This window comes from Cebus imitator, unplaced genomic scaffold, assembly GCF_001604975.1.
Source record: "Cebus imitator isolate Cc_AM_T3 unplaced genomic scaffold, Cebus_imitator-1.0 Scaffold43, whole genome shotgun sequence".
Lineage (NCBI taxonomy): Eukaryota > Metazoa > Chordata > Mammalia > Primates > Cebidae > Cebus > Cebus imitator.
The window spans coordinates 8316923-8336013 of record NW_016107358.1 but is presented as its reverse complement, the minus strand read 5'-3'; positions in this window follow the sequence as shown (position 1 = coordinate 8336013).

The following is a 19091-nucleotide window of genomic DNA, read 5'->3' as shown; positions in this document are numbered from 1 at the left end:
CGTGCCTGTAATCCCAGCTACTCGGGAGGCTGAGGCAGGAGAATTGCCTGAACCCAGGAGGCGGAGGTTGCGGTGAGCAGAGATCACACAACTGCACTCCAGCCTGGGTAACAAGAGCAAAACTCCGTCTCAAAAAAAAAAAAGAAAGACACTATCTCTATTAAAAGTAAAAAAAAAATTGCCAGGCATGATTGTGCATGCCTATAGTCCCAGCTACTCAGGAGGCTAAGATGGGAGCATTGCTTGAGCCTATGGGTTTGAGCTTACTGTGAGCTATGACCACACCACTGCACCCCAGCCTCGGCAACAGAGTGGGATCATGTGACTAAAAATAATAATAATAATAATAAATACATACTTTTTTTAAAGTCTGTCAGAGGAAATGTAAGAAAAAAGAAAAAAGCTGCATGGCTATATTTTATATTATGGACATACTATACCCATTACCCTATTGATGGCCACTTAAATTATTGCCAATAGTTTGCCATTACCAGAAATATTAAATTAGCACTCTCGTGAGGCTCAACTAAAAAGGGGGCCTCCAAAAAGGCTGTATCAATCTCCATTACTACCCCCACACACACATTGAACATGCTTATTTCACATGGAATCAACATGAATGCCCATCAATGACAGATTGGGTAAAGAAAATGTATATATACACCATGGAATACTATGCAGCCATAAAAAAGAATGAGATCATGTCTTTTGCGGGAACATGGATGGAGCTAGAGGTTATTATCTTCAGCAAGCTGATGCAGGATCAGAAAACCAAATACTGCGTGTTCTCACCTATAAGTGGGAGCCAAATGATAAGAACTTATGAACATACAGAAGTAAACAACAGACACCGGGGTCTACTTGAGGGGGGAGGGTGAGAGGAGGAGGGGAGCAGAAAAGGTAACTATTGGGTACTGGGATTAATACCTGGGTGATGAAATAATCTATACCACAAACATTCCTGACATATGTTTACCTATGTAATAAACCTTTACATGTACCCTGGAACCTAAAATAAAAGTTTAAAAAATTAAACAAAAACAAAAAGAAAGTGCTTACAGCTAGTGCTCGACTTACAACCACGATTGGGTCCGACAGACCGGTCGTAACACGATTTGGTCATAAGTTGAGTAGGCTATATGTACAGTACTGTGAAATGATGTTATAAAAATCTTTAAGTCATATTTTATCATAATTTTCTTTCATTATTGTTATATATCATAATTTTCTTTGTTCATTTTATGCCATTTGTATCATCTCTACACCATTTTGTTTCTTATTTTTACATTCATCAGGTTTAAGTAAAATACTGCATTACCAGTACAGCTGGTTTAATATTTGCAAAACATTGTGGTCGTAAAGTCGAATGGTTGTAAGTTGCATAGGTCGTAAGTCGATCAATACCTGTATTTTAATCTTCTCACCAATACTGGCTATTACCAATCTTTCACATCTTTACCAATATATTGAGGCTAGCTCATTCTCTAAACCTGCTTTTATCTGAAGAGTGCTTGAGATTAAACATTTCTCCTTAAGAATACCAGTCATTCTATTTCCCTTTCTAGAATTACGCATTCAGATCCTCTGTCCTTTTTCTATTGGCTTGTTGGATTTTTTGGGGTTTTCTTGTTTGTTTGTTTGTTTGTTTTGCGGTAGGGAACACAGAAGCAATCGTCTGGATATTAATCTTTGGGCTATTTTAAAAAGTCATAAAGTTTTATCCAAGTCTCTCACTTGACTTTTAATAGCATGCTTTATTTTATCTTTTGTCATATAAAACTTCTAGTTTTCATATAGTCTATAATTCTCTTTCAGTTGAATTCATGCATCGCTAGAAATCAAATTCTAGAATTCTGCATTATATGGAGGAGAAACAACCTCTTGGATGTAAATGAAAAGAAAATAGAGGAAATTGTAAATAAAACTTAGTAGGAAAATAATGCATTAATTCAGCTCTCACCTTCCCTTTTCTTCTTTCTAGCTCCTTTATCTTCTGGCATGAAGTTTTGGTTTGGTAGGAGGTTTATAAAAATGAGTGCACTGGTTTAGGTGATTTAAAGATTTGTATGGAAGAGTTGAAATAAAGTCAAAGGTGGCTGCTAACGGGAGGCGGTTCTCCAGGGGTCTCTCTTGTTTCTGATTTTCTTGCAAGCAGAAGCACTGACTCTACTCCAACCTTTGCAAGGATGTTTGCATAGAGAACAGCCTTTGAAAATAGAGGTAGTGCTTTCCTCTGGAGCAAACGGCTGGTTTGTTTGCTGTCCGGTATAATAAAGATAATGTCTTCCCCCAGACAAAGGTTGGCAGGTTTACTTACCGCCCATAGTAAAAGATTGGGTTTCCTAAACTCAGGGCTCCTCTCCTGTAACACACCCCGTTTGTGGAATTGTCACCTGGCCCTGCTTGCCTGCCCTGTGGAAACTGGGGCTTGGGGAACCAGTACAAGGAAATGATGGTACTCAGGCTACTGCTACTGCTGTAAGTAGTAAACTGTCCTTTATCTCTAAACCAGGAGTCTCGTGTCTTCTGCCAGCATCTTGAAACTGTGGAAGGCTCACTCGTTAACTTTGAAAATAGGGTAAAATCTCAGAACCTTCACAGTTCCTGACAGTCACCACATAATGGTAGGTTAAAACACTTAAACTCAGCTCTTGTTTCAGTCAGATTTAACCGTCTGCCTACAATACAAAAGTCACCCAGTCACATTCTTCTCTTAAACTGAACAGATCTTAAATGGTTAGGGAAAAGAGAAATTCACTGTAAGAAATTTTTTATATCTTGTATATAATTCCTGCAAGTCTAATATTTCAAAAGCTGTTCATGTGAGTGAAATAGATTTACTCTGTCCATTTCTCTACAGAAATGAACTTACAGACTAAAAATTTCAACCTAATAAATAAAGACGAACAAATTTTAACAATTAGAGCTATCCCAAAGAGAATAAAGTTTGAGGTCACAAGCTCACTGTTAGCTTAGGTGACCACTAGGTCCCACAGGACCTCTACTAATGGGGCAGAGATTAGACTAGATGATGACAACAATCTCTTCAAATGGAAAATGCTAGCGGGAAGGGTGTTGTTTCGGTGGACCCTCTAATCAGATGTCTTTTCCCACCACACCATGAAGCAGGTGAGCTGGTGGAATCAGCTGGGACTCAGAAGACCACACTGGGGGAGATCATCATGAGTTGAAGGTCTCTTGCTTAGTCTCACAGAGACTCCATCAAGCCTAGTTCACCTGGGAGTCAGTTGGTGCTGACAAATTAAACAGCCTGATTGACAAACTAGAAAGCCATGGCCTTAATTTTAGAGCAAAAGACAAACTTTTCCACTGAGTATTGTTTTCTTGTCCAATAGCTAGGACACCCCCTCTCCACCTGCTGTGTACTAATGAAGCAGAATTTTTTTAGCCAGATGAGTGTGATACACCAAACCAAAGTGAAAGGAATTGAATGACTCTGGAGCTTGCTTCATCTGATAGGATGCATTAGATAAAGGCTGATAGAATGTCTCTTACTGAATGGTGAATAAACTTTTTTTAGTGACCAGCATGTTCATGTTGGCTAAACACAATGTCTTTTTCCTTTGACAGTGCTGGAAGTAATATTCTTAACTTCTCCTCCCTTTCGGCACCCCCAGAGGCTCAGGCCCCTTCTGTTTGCCCATGGTGACAATATTATGCACTATTTGTGGTCAATCCCATTTAAGAAGCTATCTAAGAAAAGACTATAATTTCTTTAGTCTTGAAAGTGTGCGAAGCATCTAGAGGCTTAGTTTCTAGTTGCAGCTCTGACACATCCTAGCGGGTGTGCATGTACAGAATTACTTCACTTCTATAAGCCTCAGTTTCTTCATTTGTAACTTATTTCTGGTTAAAGGTTGATCATGTACATAAAAAATATAGGCCGGGCACTGTAGCTCACTCCTGTAATCCCAGCACTTTGGGAGGCCGAGGTGGGCAGATCGCTTGAGTCCAGGAGTTCAAGACCAGCCTGGCCAAGCCCCGTCTCTACAAAAATACAAAAGTTAACCCTGCATGGTGGTGTGTGCCTGAGGTCCCAGCTACTTGGGAAGTTGAGGTGGGAGAATGACTAGAGCCTGAGAGATTGAGGCTGCAGTGAGCTGTGATCATGCCACTGTGCTCTAGCCTAGGCAACACAGCAAAGCCTGTTTCAAAAAAATACATATATAGCAACAAACGTGAACCCTCATGTAAGCTGTGGACTTGGGGTGATAGTGACACATAGATATCGATTCATTGATTGTAACAAATGTACCATTCTGGTGAGGGTTGTTATAAGGGGTGGGAGGCAGGGGACCGGAGGTGAGGGACAGGGAACTCTCTCTGCCTTCCTCTTAATTCTTCTGTGAACCTAAAACTGCTCTTAAAAAATGAAGTCTTTAGGGCTGGGTGCGGTGGCTCATGCCTATAATCCCAGCACTTTGGGAGGCAAAGGTGAGTGGATCACAAGATGAGTTCGAAACTAGTCTGGTCAAATGGTGAAACCCCATCTCTACTAAAAATACAAAAAAATTAGCCAGGCATGGCGGCACACGCCTGTAATCCCAGCTACTCAGGAGCCTGAGGCAGGAGAACTGCTTGATCCCGGAGGTTGCAGTGAGCCGAGATCGTGCCGCTGCACTCCAGCCTAGGCGACAGAATGAGACTCCATTTCAAAAAAAAAAAAATTAAGTCTTTAATAGAAATAAGCACATAAGAAACTCAAAAATACTTACTAAGATGTAAATGTCTAAAAAATGTATAATTGTCATAATAACCATAGAAAATCACACCACAAGGGCCACGTTACAATCAGCGGTTTTCTTGCATGCAGCTCATCCCATTCATGGTGTGAAAGTCTCATTCGCTTCGATTTTAAGCAGTGCCTTCTTTTTTAATCTTGCCTCACGCTCTGGTTTCCATCTTATTTTTGAGGCCCATAGCTGCCTAAGCCATGGTATGTGCAGACAGAGATTTTTCTTCCTGCCGATTGTATGAAAAATTGTGCAAAAGAGGCTATCATCCACAAAAGCGTGTAACATTGGGAGGGACCTGGTATAGTGAGCAGAGTTTCTCTGGGTCTTTCACTGAGAACAGGATGTTTTGTCAAGGATGGGCAACGAGGGGCACAGCCAAAAGACAAAGGGATATGCCAGCTACAAAAACCATGTGGGCCCGGGACAGGGGGCTGCGAGGCAAAGCCTGGCACTTCCGGCACAGCAAACTAGAGCGTGGCGAGATGAGATTTTCAGACTCCAAGCAAGGACACTTCCCTCCTCGGGAAAGACGATCACCTCACCAACACAAGCACTGGGCGCTTTCCATTTCTATCCGGGCGTGCTGGCTGGAACGGGGAAACTCAAAAGTGCTGTAGAAAAGTAAAAAGTGGCCCAAATTCTGAAAATTCTTAAAATTAAAAGATTGTAATTCAAAGGAAGATAAAGAGCATGAGTTTTAATTTCTCCAAGCTACTTCATTCATTTTCAATGCCAAAAACCCAATGCCAGTCTTACATAGTAATCCACTTATTGTAGTTGAAACCCGAGGTGTGAGAAGTTTTGTGTTGACAAAGCTTTGCATCAGCTGCTGCCACTAAACAACATGTAAAAACTTGCAGTTGAATTTTAGCTTTAGAACAAATAAGCACTTTTCCAAACCCACCCAGGAGCCCAGGCTGTCACCAGGTCTACAGGTGTGCTCTGAAATCAGACACTATCAAGAAATTCTATCGTGCTAAAATGAACAAGGAGCCAGGACGGCACAATCCATCATTTTTTAATGTGTTTTTGGAACTGTCTTAACAAGTGTGGAAGTGTCCCAGCGAGATCTTTTATCCTGCTTCCACTGTGCATATATTAAGCCAGCGTGCATGTGTGTGCATGCACACGTGTTCGTGTCTGCATTCTATATAAAAGGTATCAGGAAAAGAGTGATAAATAAGATGAAGCAGTAAGAGGGCACCAAAGACCATAATTAAAGGCGCTTGAGAGGAGTTAGCTGGCCTTACTTTATTTATTCAACCAGTCCCATTTATTTTGCTGCTCCGGGGTGGCTGACACTGTGCTGGGTCCCAGGGGAGACACAGGGGTCAGGAAGACACAGCCACTCTCAGGGAACCCCCGTCTTAATTAATATACAAATAGCAGTGACATCAAGCAGAAGTGCTACAAGGCAGGGCGGATGAGGAGCTTTGGTGGCTCTGGGTGACAGTTATTGCCACGTATCACCTTCCAGGAGTCCTGGGGCCACCTGAAAACAAAACAAAACAAAAGGTGGGGGGACTTGGTGAATAAGGTTTTCTTCCAGGGGTGAAGGTTGTTCAGTCTTTTGTGGCAAAGAAATGCATGGAAAAAAGAAGAGGTTATATGGATGAATTATCAAAAGAAAGGAGTGGAAAGACATTACATCTGTGTAAGGAATACACAAAGACTTTTCTAATTTTTAGTCGTAAAATTTATAATGACAAATTACACACTATCCTTGCGGATCCTGTGTGTAACACGTAAGGCAGGAATGAGCCCCAGTGTTTTGGTTTTGGGTTTTTTTTAGTAGAAACAAGGTCTCACTTATGTTGCCAAAGCTAGATTCTAACTCCTAAGCTCAAGCGATCCTCCCACCTCAGCCTCCTTCAGAGTGGGGACCACAGGCACACACCACCAACAACCTTACGCTGTCACCCAGGTTGGAGAAAGTGGCACTATCGCAGCTCACGACAGCTTCAACATCCCAGGCTCAAGTGATCCTCCCACCTCAGCCTTCTGAATAGCTGAAACAACAGGTGTGCGCCACCATGCTGAGCTACATTTTTTACTTTTGTAAAGATGGAGTCTCACTATGTTGCCCAGGCTGATCTCCAACCCCTGGGCTCAAGCGATCTGCCCACCTCTGCCCCTCAAAGTGCTGGGATTGCAGGTGTGAGCCATCATGCCCAGCCTACACCACTGATTTTGGACACAAAAACTGTTTTCCGAAGAGATGGGTCAGCTGGGTCTCTCCTTGGCCAGTGTGTTATTCACAACTCCATGATGATGTGTGCAGACAAAAACCCACATACTGGACTTCCAGTTAACAAGTCACCTCCTCTGGGAAGCTACCCTGAGTTTAATGTATTCCTCTAGTTGATTGAGTGCCTACTTTGTGCCCAGGACTATGTTAGAGGGTGGTTGGTGCCCAGGGTTAAATGAGACACCATCCAGCTCACACTGAGATGCCGGCCCGCTATGCCCCGTCCCTGTGTTCTCACCAGCCTCTTCTCTGAGGGTTGAGTTGCTTGTCCAAATCCCTTGATAACCCGTAAAGTCCTTAGGCAGAGATGACAGCTTTTATTTTGGCATTCCCAAAGCCTGGCACATTCTAACTGGAAGGAGAAGCAGCTCACCTCACAGATATTTCTCGTTTATTCAAGCACTATATAGTATTTATAACTGTAGGTTGCACGTGCATACACACGAAGTTTGGCCCATATATATCATTATATATGTCTAATTTTTTTTTAAGGTGGAGTCTCACTCTGTCACCCAGGCTGGAGTGCAGTGGCACAATCTCACCTCACTGCAACCTCCGCCTCCCAGGTTCAAGCAGTCCTCTTGTATTACATTTTTAAAATTTCTTTTTGAATTAGTATTAATATTTCTTCTTTTATTTCTGCGTATGAATGTATTTGAATCTTCCCACTCATCTTTAAACGGTACAATGACAACTCTAAATGCAAATCATTAGAACATTCAAATGATATGCAGAACCACCACGAGTATATAATTCCTATTTTGTAGCTCATATATGCATGCATTTTGTTCTTTCCCCAACAGTGGAAACACTCCATAAAATCAGCCCAACTCTTTTCATTTCACCCCTTGATATGTGCACATTTCACCAACACTCTACCTTCAGCTTACCTAGGGGTAAGGAAAAACAAAAGAAAGGGAATGATAAGTTCCCGTCTTTTCCTTGTCTTCTATGTCATTATTTTCAGCAAAGCTGGTTGGCTAATACAGGAAAATAAATAACATGCATGAGAAAGGACACGCTAGCCTTCCTTTGTCATTGGTGTTTGTTAGAACGCTGTTGCCTTTTTTGTGCATTTGAAGCAAGTCTTGTTCTAATGGAAAGCATGGCCACTCTCCTCCCTCCCTACTTACTTTCTGACTTACTCTCCCTTTCCCATGATTCAGCTGTAGACTTCACGTCTTACCTGTGCTTGCTCTGAGTACCAGCACCTTCACTGACTCCCACGCGTCATGGGGCCCCTGGAATTCTGTGCTCATGGGGTATCCCAGACACTGTGGATGGGGCAGCGGGGAAGGAGGCTGCACACACTGCATAGATCTCCTCTGTACACACACACACACACACACACACACACACACACACATATATATATATATATATATATATATATATATATATCTCCATTGTCCCATGGGACTTCACTCATCAAACACAGGTTCGCAGATAAAATTATTAAGAGGCCCGGGAGCAGTGGCTCATGCCTGTAATCCCAGCAATTTGGGGGGTGTAGGCGGGCAGATCACCTGAGGTCAGGAGTTTGAGACCAGCCTGGCCAACACGGCGAAACCCCATTTCTTTTAAAAAATACAAAAATTAGTCAGGCGTGGTGGCGGGCACCTATAATCTCAGCTACTCGGGAGACTGAGGTGGGAGAATCACTTGAACCCGGGAGGCAGAGGTTGCAGTGAGCCAAGATCGCACCACTGCACTCCAGCCTGGGCGACAGAATGAGACTGTCTCAGAAAAAAAAAAAAAATTATTAAGAACATCAAGATGGTGACAGCAGAGCACTAAGCAAACGCAGGGACCCTGAGGGGCAAAGGGCCTGTGTACCATCACAGGTGGCATGCCCATGAGTTGGCCCTGACTGCCCTGAACGGGCACAGCCAATTGCACCTCACTTTCAAGCAACAACTGGGTTGATGATAGCTGAAGAAAACCTGAGTTCCAGGACCACAGCAATAAAGAATATCACTTTTCCAAGTTAGATGAGCTGTAAGTATTATGATGGGACTTAAAAGCTATCAGACATGACTCTTGACATTCCATTAAATTCAACAGACATTTACTGTGCTCAGCACTGTCCAAAAACCCGGTAGGACGGGGGTGGGGGAGTGTTCCTTGAACGCATAGGCACTGTGATCTCGAGAACACTAGTCTAGCTGGGGAGACGGGAAGCTACGGAACCGTATCGCCAGACTATGGCCACGGCTGAGATGGCAAAAATACGTGCTAGGGAAGCACGAGGGAGGGAATATTTGATTCTAACTGGGAAGATGGAAGTTTCGATATTTGAACTGATCCTTAAAAGTTTGTCAAAATGTTGATAAAGGCTGGGGCATGAACATTTCTCTTAGCTTGGTTTTCACCCCAACGAATAAAGCCTGAAACGAGGGTTTTGCGTGAAGGTAGTTTATTTTGGGAGGTAATCCCAGGAAACAAAAATGAAGGAACTTGAAAGAGAAGAAGACAATCTGAAAGTGTATTCCTGCACAGGCCTGTGCTTCGGGTAAATGGGGCTCAGTCCCACTGCGACCCTCTTTGTTTTTTTTTGTTTGTTTGTTTGTTTGTTTTGAGACGGAGTCTCTCTCTGTAGCTTAGGCTGGAGTGCAGTGGCGCAATATTGACTCACTGCAACCTCCGCCTCCTAGGTCCCAGTTCAAGCAATTCTCCTGCCTCAGCCTCCCGAGTAGCTGACATTACAGGTGCCTGCCACCACGCCCAGCTAATTTTTTTTTTTTTTTTTTTTTTTTTTTTTTGTATTTTTAGTAGAGATGGGGTTTCAACCATGTTGGCCAGGCTGGTCTTGAACTCCTGACCTCATGATCCACCTGCCTTGGCCTCCCGAAGTGCTGGAATTACAAGTGTGAGCCACTGTGCCCGGCCTCTGTTTCTTTTAAAAGGCAAAGTGTTGCTCTGTCACTCAGCCTGGAGTGCAGTGGTACAATCATAGCTGACTGCAGCCTCGAGCTCCTGGGCTCCAGTGACCCCCCTGCCTCAGCCTTCTGAGTAGCTGGGATTACAGCACACACCACCGTTGTAGAGGTGGGTTCTCATTATGTTGCCCAGGATGGTCTCAAACTCCTAGCCTCAGGCGATCTTCCCACTTTGGCCTCCCAAAGTGCTGGGATTATAGGCATGAACCACTGCACCCACCCCTGACTGGGTGCCTCTTAGAGGTCACTTAGAATGTACCTCCATCCCAGGAGCATGAGGAGCGATCTATCCCCTGGTTCCCATCCTCCATTGGTCCAGGGCTTCCCTGGGCTGTTCATTTACTCCTCAGCCTTTTCAGGTTTGCCCAAGCTCAGAACAGCTGAGCAGGTCCCCCAGTTATCCCCCACTGTGGGAGTAAAGGAGCCCAGGAGCAGAAAATAGATAAGGGGTGTAGCTGAGGTAAGGTTTACCCAGCTACACCTGTGTGCTGCTGGTTGGCACAGCAACACCTAGAACAGAAAGTGGAGTGACAGAAGCATCAGGGAAGTTCTGTACAGTATCTAGTCCAGTGCTTCTCAGACTTGACCATGTATCAGAGTCGCCTGGGGGGCTTGTTGCCACTCATGGCTGGGCCCCAGCCTCAGAGTTCCTGGTTCAGTAGATCTAGAATGGAGACTAAGAATGACCATTTCTAACACATTCTCTCTGATAGACATTAGGCTTCTAAGATAGCCATCCACTCTGAACAGAGACACACGGCTGATCAAGCAGATGAAAGCGAAGTTTCCTAAACTGAAAAAAAATACATACGTATTTCCAACAAATGCATGATGTGGATTTCATCACAAGAATAAGAGGGCATGCATTGCCACACACCATCACCACTGATCATCTACTGAGAATTGCTCACCTATTAATAACCTAATGAGAATTTCGACAACCAGAAATGAAGAGGAGGTTGATGTTGGTTTTTCTGTTTGTGCCTTATCCCAGCCTCATTCCAGATCTATTCTCTATGAATCAGTGCAGTGTGGGAAATAGACATATAAACATCATTCTCTGCCCCTCTCTGGGTCAGGGAGGCTAAACTCTCTGGACTGGGTCATTAAGATTGGCCAACTGCAGGCACCATCAGAAAATCAAAAAGTGAGAGAAGAAAGAGCTAAGGGCATTATTCTCCTTGCCCCCTTGTGACTGTCCAGGCACTGCTGGTGGCTGTGTCCCCATGTGGCTGCCCCCCTGCTGGAGGCTCATTTCTTACCAGTCTCTGACAATTCTGTCCTCACCCCCCACATTGGGTATGGGGATTAGAGCGTCTCACTATTCCTGGTTCCGGGTGCCTCACCACCCCAGGCTCATTCCTTTAACTCTGCTCAAAGTGTTTCATTAATATTCTTTCCAGTTCAACTGGTTTTTTTTTTTTTTTGGCCGGGATCCTGACTAATAGTAGTGTGTCCAGGGGAAAATTAAAATTAAAATTAAAAAATAAAAAAGACCCAGGTAAAACTATACATCTTTATTTCTGAGCATTTTGGCATAAAAAAATAACACTGATAATACTCAAGTTGATCTTGAAATCTGAAGACTTAAATGCAAGATAAAATGAAATATAAAATGAATAAATAGATGAGTAATATGTAAAACTAAAACAAGGCCTTGAGATGATTCTCCATTAAAGATATACCAAAAAGAAAAACAAGGAAAACTTGATAGACACTTTTTTCTTTCAACCCCTAAGGAATTTGCTACAGGCAAGGGAGAGGCCCCAAAAGTGCTAATTTGTGCTATATAAAACTTTCCCCCATCTACACATGTTCTGGGAACATGGAATATTGGCAGGAGAAAAGATAGTGTGATTTAGGCTGTGCACATGAAAGCCTTCAGAAGCATCTTGGGAAACCTGAGATAAGATCAGATGAAAATTAAATAACCAGAGAACACACTGATAACACAACGTGTTGCAATCAATCTAAAGTTCACATCTTGCTTGATCTATGCAACCATAATGAAATCAGCCCAAAGCTGAGGGCTCTTCCATCTATTTCAACCCTATTTCACGCACTCCCCAGCCCCAGGCTCTGCCAGAGCTCTTCAATCAGCCTCTTAGAGAACACTGTGATGCTTCTGCTTCTGTCCTCAAGGATCCTGCGAAAGTCAGAGCTTCCAGGAGGAGACCCCTGCACTCTTCAGCAAAGATGCCCAGTCACTTCAGATCCTGCAAGGACTTTCTAAGTGAGGCGCTTAAGTGAGACTGCAGGGGTTTTTTTACAGCAAAGGAGGATTTCGTTTTAGGCTTGCAGCTCTTCTAAAAGGCCCTCTGTTCTTTTCTCGCTGTGTACACTGTGCCCTGTTGTTTTCCAGATTTCCAAGGTTAAGTCCAGCACCCCTATTAAGGTTGTTTGAGTCCTTCAGAATTTGCAGAGCTTCTCAGCTAATCCGATGTGTGTAGTGCTTTTCTTTTAGCTGGGCGTGAATGTAGGGCAAACCAATGCTTTTGTTCACTACAGCAGAATTTTTCCCCATGTGATAACGTAAGATGTGGTGTGTGTCTTTAATCTTCTTATCAATGAGTCATTCTACTTTATTGGTTCCAATATTTTACCTCAGGTGAGAGGACATCATGATCATCCCCAAAATAGTAGGTACTGAACACTTGCTATGTATTAAATGATGCATATTAAAGTACTAATCCTATAGTAATCCTGTCAGGTATCCCCATCTTTACAGATGAAGAAATTGAGCTTGAGAGACTAAGACTTTTTCAAGATCATAGAGCTGGTCCATGGCAGAGCTGGGGTGTGAATCCAGCCAGCCCAGTTTTTAATTCTTTCGTCTAATCCAGTTGATCTTGACCGGGGGTGACTTTGGCAGTGTCTAAGGACACTGGGTTGTCACACCTGAGGGGCTACTACTGGCATCCAGTGGGTTGAGGCCAGAGATGCTACAAGCATCCCATAATGTACAGGATAGCCCACATACAAAGAATCACTCAGCCTCATATGGCCATAGTGCCAAAGCTGAGAGGCCCTGGCCTACCCACCGTACTATATTAGGTTATAATCCTGTTTGCATTTGTGTTAATGTCAAGTTATTTGTTAGGATGTCTTTGCTGAAATAGGTTATAGGAGTGTCTCTTTAAGATTTACCCTTGATATATTAGAAAAAGTAAGTTCTGCTCCTCCCCCCCGTTTCCTTCATCTCTCTTCCCTTTCCTGAGTTGGAATAAAAGAATGATTAACTGTTTGGTAGAACATTCATTCTGGGACAACAGTATGTTGAACTTCGATGTCCTGTGGTGAGCTATCTGGTTCTGGGTTTGACACGGTAGGATACACCCAGGCAGCTTTGCAGATATATATATGTATATTTTTTTAATTATTATAGGGAATTGAACAGAGAAAAGAATCCTCATGATTTCTTTGGCTCTTCCTGTAGAGTACATTGAAATGTCACATGTATTCTACAGTAGTTTGAGAAAACCATAGTTCATGGTCACAGGCTGTATTTTCAGCTTTTATGAAAGGTCTTCGGGCCAGGCGAGGTGCCTCACCAGTAAGCCCAGCACTTTGAGAGGCCGAGGTAGGAAGATCACTTGGGCCCAGTAGTTCAAGACCAGCCTGGGAACCTGGCAAAACCCCATCTCTACCAAAGGAAAAAAAAAAGAAACAGTTAGCTGGGCATGGTAGTGTACACCTGTAGTCCGAGCTACTCAGGAGCCTGAGATGGGAGGATGGCCTGAGCCCAAGAGGCTGAGGCTGTTGTGAGCCAAGGTCATGCCACTGCACTCCAGCCTGGGTAACAGTCAGGCCCTGTCTCAAAAAAAGTCTTTGAAGCCTAGAGGTCCTTATTTGGGGCAATGCAGTGGTTAGCTCATATGCATTGGCCTTTGGGTGCAAGCCAGGGAAAAGCAGCACTTGGATATCAGGATGTGGCTTTTCCTTCTCCCAAGATCCACAGTCTTGTTCTCTGAGGTTAATATGCCCACATTCTAGACAAGGAGGAAGTCTTCCTTCTTGTTTGTTTATGAGCTGAAAGGATGCTGGCAAATTTTTAAAAAGATCCTCCCTGCCCTCCAAAACAGACATACAGGAAGTTTGGAAACTTCTGGAAGGATAGAGTAGAAAAAGGCTTGGAAAGTCAGGGCCATGAACGGGGCCGTTAATGTAATGCAGAAGTCCTGCCGGGACAAAGAATTGTGGGAAAGGCTTAGAACTTTCCATGTGGCCTTAGGCTGGACATGAAAATCTGATAATGAGAGTTTTTAAGCACTCGATGAGCAGAAACATCTTGAAACACGTCTGTGTGCTGCTTGGCAGGTACAAACACCCTGACTGAGACAAGCCATGGGAGACAGCCACGGATGAGCGGTCCCAATGTTCCAGGGCTCCAGCAACCCTAGGTCCCAAAGCCCTGTGCTCTCCTTGCTCCTTCAACTCCACCTTCAAACCACAGAGTGAGGGCCAAACCTCAGAACCTAAATGTGCAACGTGGCCCATTCACTTAGTGCCCTGGGGATCCTGTTGAAAGGCAGGTCTGGAGGGGGCCTGAGATGCTGTATCTCTGCCGGCTCCCAGGTGGTCCTGGCTCTGGAGAGCCCTGCCACCACGCCACAGACCTGGCTTTGAGTAATGAGGATCTAACCAGGAAGGAAAAGGGAACCCAAACCCAGACAGCGAAGGAGCCTAATGAACGTTTGCTCACCAGCCCCATTTTCTTCCCCATTCCGACTCATTCTCCGTGAAGTCGGAGAGGTCTTCCAGACACAGAATCCAATCACATCTCACCCTTGCCCCTTGCCCTCTGCCCTTTGCTCTTTGCCATCAGAGTGAAGTCCTAACTCCCAGCTCGGTATTTCAGGACTCCGGGCAGCCTGGTGTCACCTTCACCTCTCTCTGCTCCACTACAGGCAATTTCTCCCTCTGCTGAGCCGCCCAAGTTCTTCCACCATCTTCTCTGCTTCTTCCCCTCTCCATCCTCCACTCGAGGTGCCCCCCTCCCTCCCCACCACTGAACTCCTCCTCACCCTGTGACACCCCCCTCCAAAGCTTTCCTGGCCAGGCAGTTGCTTCCCGTGGGCATCTTTAAAGACCTCTGATACAGCACATAGGCCACTGGACTGAGACGTTTTATGATGCTTGTATGTTCCCCCTAAACTGTGAAACCTCAGGAGCAGAAACTATCATATTTGGGCAATCTCACTGCTTCACTCAATACTGGGCATCTGACATACACAACAAACTTAAAGAAGGGAAGGAATTATCACATCCATTCCCATCTCTCTCCTTCTAGCATCCCGTTTTCTTCCCAGAGGTCTCTAAGGTCTTCCATGCCTGGAGTTGTATTTTTTTCTTTTCTCTTTTTTTTGAGACAGAGTCTTGCTCTGTCACCCAGGCTGGATTGCAGTGGTACAATCTCGGCTCACTGCAACTTCCGCCTCCTGGGTTTAAGCGAGTCTCCTGCCTCAGTCTCCCAAATAGGTGGGACTATAGGCATGCATCATGATGCCCGGCTAATTTTTGTATTTTTAATAGAGATGGGGTTTTACCATGTTGGTCCAGCTGGTCTCAAACTCCTGACCTCAAATGATCCACCCGCCTCGGCCTCCCAAAGTGCTGGGATTACAGGTATGAGCCACCACACCAGGCCAGGGTTGTATATTTATGTGGCTTTAAAATATTCATCATAAGAGCTAACTTTTCTAGCGTGCTTACTACATTAGACCTCATTCTAAGCACTTTAGTCTTAAGGCATTTAACCTTCCTAATGATTTCCACAGCTCTACCAAGTTATCATTGTAATTCATTACTGTTCCTGTTTTAAATGCGACAAATCTGCAGCACAGAGAAGTCAAGTAACTTGACCAAAGCCACACAGCTAGTAAGTGCTTGTGCCAGGATCTAGACCCAGGCAGCGTGATGTAGAAAAGCAGGATGCGTCTTTGGCAGGGACCGACAGTAAGAGAAATGAATCACAACTCTGTCCCGTGACGCTGCCATGCTTCACCCTTACCCAGCTTCCGAAACAAACAGCCCTCAGGCAAGGGTTTTCTATGTAGTGGACACACCCTGGAGCTGGACCATGTCCCCGTGTGTCCTTCATGTGGTGCTCACAGTCCTCCTATGGGCTGTTGGAAATGTCAAATATGACTGCCTGTCAATCATTCAACGATGAGGGAATAGGGAGGGGAGCATGGAGCTCAAGGATGTGTTCACAATCAAGTCGAGGGGTGTGCGAGGCAGGATGGGTGCTGCCCTCCGGCTCCGAACAGCATTCCACAACTTCCAGGCAACACACGCAGTGCCAGAGCCATACAGAGCTGGCCTGTAGATTTCACAATGTGGCTCTCTTGACCCCAGTTGGGTCTTGGCCCAGGTGCAGCACCCGTTTCACTGCCACATAGGGGTTAATGAGAGCTTCAGTAGATGCCACCATCCCAATCAGGACCTTCCAAAAAGAAAGTGGAGCAGACGAGACAGCCGGAGGATGGAGGAGTGGGGGCTGACTTCCCCACCTGCCATTAGATGCGCCGCTCTCCCAGAGACACCCAAAGCAAGGAGGTGGGTGAGCCCCACCACGAGGCTGGCTGAAGCTTTGTGAGGTCTCAGTTGTGACTCAGTCTTCCTCCATTCAGCTCTGCTTCCTCTCCCTTCATTGGCCTAGACTGCACATAAACTCCATCTCAGCATGTAGACAGCCCCACCTGCAACATGCAGGCCTTGGAATAGGATGTATCCTCCCATGTTCTCTCTCCCTTCTTTCTCCTTCATGAAGCCTGCATGTTAGAATCCCTTAGCAAAAGACCATGCATGCCTGTGTGCCCTCACGTGGGCTCATTGCTATTTTCCTTTCCCCTCCTTTTTCCACATCATCCACCTGGTAACCTCCTCACCTTCCTGTGTGGCTCAACTCAATGGCCTGCCTCTCCTGCTTTCTTCTTTTGCTTTTGCTTTTGCTTTTTGAGACAAGGTCTCACTCTGTCATCCAGGCTGGAGTGCAGTGGCACAATCACTGTCCTAAGGGATTAGGACACTTGTAACAGGGAGAGATCCTTGTTTCTTCTACCACATGAAGAAACAATGAGAAGACAGCATTTATGAGCCAAAAAGTGGATGCCCACCAGACGCTGCATCTGCTGCCACATTGACCTTGGACTTCTCAGCCTCCAGAACTGTGAGAAATCGATTTCTGTTGTTTATAAGCCACCAGTTTAAGGTAACTTTGTCACAGCAACATGAACAGACTGAAAGAGCAGAGAAAAGCCAAAAAAGATTGATAACTGTATCCTTCCTTGAAAAGGAGATTTGTAGGATATTTACAATTAAATGTACACATTTGAAGATCTATGGCCTTAAGTTCATAAGATACATACCTGGAAGCAGGTTGATGGCAATTTATTCAACAAATCATCATTAGCACTTCAATGTGCCCAGCACTGTTCTAGGCACTGGGGATGAGACAGGAGCTTACAGGGGTGGCCCCGTCATGGTTTCAATGTAGCATTCAATTCAACACCAGTGCAACATCCAAAAGTATATTTCATTCTCTATTGTCGTTTCTCATTAAAACACCAAAGAGGGAGTGCCCATTCACTAAACAGAACTCACTATTTAAATCCTTCTCCATTTGCTACTCTCACACCCAGCAAGTGTCCCCAAATTCCCAAGCAAAATGCCCAGCTCCCTACAGCTAGCTTGGCGCCTCCTGTAATGCAAAGCAAAAGGCAGCAATGACAGAGTTACAGAAAAATAAATAAGTCATTGCCTAAAGTTGGCTCCCAAGTCAGGAAGGGAGCTGCTAGAACCCAGGGCCCCAGAACAGGAAGCCCCACCAGCTACCATGCTTTAAAAAATTTTTAAAGGCAGAAATAAATCTTCAGGAGGCCACGGACTGCATCCTACATCATGGCAACAAGCTGCCTCTTGGGGAAAGCTAACTCCAGATGGTGTTTATCAAGGAAGATGGTGAGAAGGAGCAGCAGTGTTTATTGTGAGAATGTAAAAGATCCTTTGTCATTGTTTATTGGCCATTCCTGACACATCAAATGACCAGTGTGTACTTTATTATTATGCTTGATGGATATTAAGGGGGAAAAAAAATCACTCATCAAGCGCTGAAGAGCGGCCTCCTGTCTAAGGCATTCTACGAAGATGTAAATTTGATAATAAATTCTGCCAGACATTTTCATGTCTACGAACCAGTGAGCAGGACAGCTTACCTTCCCCACTTGATCCAGGGCTTGAAGAAACAGAAGGGCAATTGCTCAACCCCCTACCAATCTCTGGAAGTATTTGTTTCATTTTCGCTTTTTGGCTAACTCACCACCCATGCTGATAAGAATCATTATCGTGCATTGAAAGAGTCATATGTGCCAGGCACGGTGTCAGCCCTTTGTCATGGCTAGTTCTCAGTCAACATGCTCAGATCCACTGCATTCAAAGATGTAGAAGTCAAGGTTCAGCAGATTCTATGGCTTGCCCAAGGTCCCACAGCTAATACAGAAGGAACCATTTCACTGACACAGGAGTCAGTGCCCCAGCTGCCTGGGGTGCCCAGTCACCCTGCCCCTCAGGAGAGGAAGAGGGGCAACCCTACTTTCTGCGCAGACAAGTCCATTCACACTCACAGGCTGTGCCCCTGCAGCAAACTCCACCAGGTGAACCCAACAGCTGATCACGTTCATGGGGAAAAAACAGCATTTTTATTTTATTTTATTTTTTAAAAATTATAAATAACAAAACAAAGATGGGGTCTCCCTGTTTCCCAAGCTGGTCTTAAACTCCTGGGCTCAAGCAATCCTCCCACCTCAGCCTCCCAAAGTGCTGGGATTACAGGCGTGAGTCACTGCAAGCACATCACTTTTACTAGTTAACACACCAAAGGAGGCAAACTGAGTTGATCTGGAAGCTTTCTAGACAGTCACCAACAGAATATAAAATGGAAAATCTCAAGTTCTGCTGTTTCTAGATTATTCTTTGGCACATGGAACCTCTGAATCTCTCATGGGAAAATTCAATCCCTCTGCATTTTGCAACCCTGAAGTTGACCCAATCCCGTTTTAAGTGTTCACTCCCCTGCCCCTCCCCAACTCCTGCAACTTTCTGAAAAAGTTAAATTTTAAACAAGGGGAATTTTGCTTTTCTTGTTAA